Source organism: Hippopotamus amphibius, chromosome 10 (assembly GCF_030028045.1).
Source record: "Hippopotamus amphibius kiboko isolate mHipAmp2 chromosome 10, mHipAmp2.hap2, whole genome shotgun sequence".
Classification (NCBI taxonomy): domain Eukaryota; kingdom Metazoa; phylum Chordata; class Mammalia; order Artiodactyla; family Hippopotamidae; genus Hippopotamus; species Hippopotamus amphibius.
In genome coordinates, this window is record NC_080195.1 from 16,432,439 (window position 1) to 16,435,326 (window position 2,888).

General features: G+C 42.0%; 1 non-coding gene across 1 annotated transcript; it reads left to right on the forward strand.

The window, feature by feature from the left end:
* The first annotated feature begins 1,159 nt into the window (after window positions 1-1,159).
* On the forward strand, window positions 1,160-1,263 carry LOC130830670 (small nucleolar RNA U13). Its single transcript, XR_009047841.1, has one exon. It is a non-coding gene; the product is annotated as a small nucleolar RNA U13 (small nucleolar RNA).
* The last annotated feature ends 1,625 nt before the right edge of the window (window positions 1,264-2,888 follow it).

Here is a 2,888-nt window from a genome sequence, read left to right on the forward strand (position 1 = left end):
CGGGTTAAATAAAATACATTATTAAAATTAATTTCACGTGTTCTTTTTACTTGTTTTAATGTAGCTACTGGAAAAATCTTAAATTACATAGAGGCTCACATTTGTAGCTTACATATTTGCATTGGAAAGGGCTCTTCTAGAGGTGGCCCCATGCAGAAGGCACAGACAAGCTGCCTGGGGGTTCTCCAGAGCAATGGTGGGAGGTACAGAGCTGTTTCTTTAGCTCATATGACCTCACTCCTTAACCATTCTATGTGAAGCAAGGTATCGAATGGATTTGCAACACGTTTTTGTGGGGGAAAAAAACTGCCCAGGAATTTAACGTGCATAAAACAATGCATTTAAAAAGATCTCAGGAGACCTCTCTGTGCACTGACAATAGAAACCATCTCCAATGAGAACTTTTGTTCTTCCAAATATACAGTCATCCTACAAACTTAGAGTTTTAGGTTTCTTTTCTACTTTTTTACTGGCCTTCTGAAGCATAATCTTGGGTGTCAAAAAAGTCTTGAATTTCAATTCCTTTCAAAGATGTAAGAAACATTCATTTTAAAACATGTTAGGTAGTTTCTGCCAACTTGAGATTTTGCTAAGTCGTGAAACAAAGTCATCTACATTTTAAGTGACAAGCTTAGAGGTGTCAGTGGTATTTTGCAACTCATTGAGTATTCTGTGCCTCAGGAACCCACCACCCCATAAGGCTCGTGGTCACTAGATCCCACAAGGTGGTCAAGAGCTATGTGGTAGGTGACTTCCTAATGTTCACAACGCCAAGTCTGAGATGGTAAGAAACAAAACACCCAAGTGGCAGGACTGAGAGTTCAAAGTCACAAGTAGCATTTGTTCCCTGTGCCCTTCCCAGGACTCCTGTTTCCATGTGTACAAGCATGAGCTGCACTGTACTGTAGCCCTGGGCCTCGACTGCACATCAGAATCACCTGAGGACCTTTCAGAACATAACAGTCCCCAAGGCCATGCCCTAAGGGATCCCGATTTATAAGTGTTTTCTTCCTGTGGGGCCCAAACATGGATAATTTTTAAATCTTCTCAAGTCATACTAATATGCAACCAGGGTTGAGGACCACAGAGTTAGAACAATAGTCCTCAAATTGAAGCCTGCGTCGGAGTTACCTGGAGGGCTTGTGAAAACAGATTGCTGATCCTTTTGTAGTTCATGAGCGTGATGACTGGGTGTTCACGCGGTTGTGTGACGTGTGCCTCCATCAAACCTTGTTACAATACTGGCACATTACCCGTCCGACGTAAAAAAAAAAAAAAACACACAAAAAAACAGATTGCTGGACTTCTCTGGTAGCACAGTGGTTAAGAATCTGCCTGCCAATGCAGGGGACATGGGTTCAACCCCTGGTCCGGGAAGATCCCACATGCCCACTAAGCCCTGGAGCCACAACTACTGAGCCTGCACTCTAGAGCCATGAGCCACAACTAATGAGACTATGTGCTTCAACTACCGAAGCCCACATGGCTAGAGCCCGTGCTCCCCAACAAGAGAAGCCACCGCAATGAGAAGCCCGTGCACTGCAATGAAGAGTAGGCCCCACTCACTGCAACTGGAGAAAGCCCACGTGCAGCAATGAAGACTCAACACAGCCAATAAATTAAATAAATAAATAAATAAATTTATTTATTTCAATACAAAAAACAAACAAACAAAAAACCCCACAGATTGGTAAGCCAACACTGTAGAAGGTCTGGGAGGTGGCACCAGAATCTGCATTGTCACTATGCCCAGGAGATGCTGATGCTTGTGGCCCCTGGTCCACGTTCTGAGGACAACTCAGCTAAAGGAATGCACATAGCACTTCTCTGCCTCTTTCATTTAGTCCTTCAGCTGTGAGAAGGCTGATCTCACTATTGAGTTTGGGAGAAGAAACAGTGTGCTCAGCAGAGATACTTCCTCTCCCTTTTTTCCAATGTGGAGCCAAGAGAGACGATACATCAGAGCAGGTTCTGCATGTGCAGGAGGATACCCTCCAGCTTTGTTTTTTGCTTTGTTTTGTTTGAAGAACCAAAATTCAGATTAGGGGAAGTGTTAGCAGAGTGAATGTCATTTTCCAACATGATTAAGATTTTTTAAACGTATAACATATTTTAAAATTTTGGTCTCCATTCTTCTGTCTTCGGTGTACTCTGTCTCAATATATTCTGAACTCCAGAAAGGAAAAAAATGAGTGTTACATATTACCCTCCTAAAATGCCAATATAATTCTCCCCCTTTTGCAATGGTTCCTCTTCTTGACTCTTTGAAAGCATTGTAAACAATTTCACTGACTAGTAAACAGGGCTGTAAAAACTGAGGAGAAAACATGGCCCATGTTAGATGGATCAATTCTTTGAGGGAGGAAGAAGACAAATAGACACGACACATCCACAACAGACAGTTACTAAAATGTATGGGTGAGCCCAGTGCCGCTCCACTCCACAAGTTTCGCCTTATTTAGCTCCAATTTTTTACAACTACCATAAGAAAAAGTACAAGAGAGACACTCTGGATACTAGCAGGTAAGAAGCACCAAATCAAACAAATAGTTACTGAGAAATAATAATGTGTCTTTTCAAATTTCTGTGTGCCAGATGCTGTCGTAACCACCTGCTGCACAATGTCACCCATGAAACAACTCTCTGCATAGGTAGGTATTACCACGTAAGGAAATGAAGGCATAGCTGGGTTAATACTGGGCCAAAATAAGGGTGAAGCTATATCCATACTCTGGTCTGTCTGGGTGGAAAACTGTGACGTCCACTATACTGCATGCATATAGTTGCAGCCAAACACCCTTTTAAGGGCTGTGAAAGATGCGAAAAAAAAAAAAATATATATATATATATACACATATATATATAATACCAGTTCCCCAAGCTCAAAA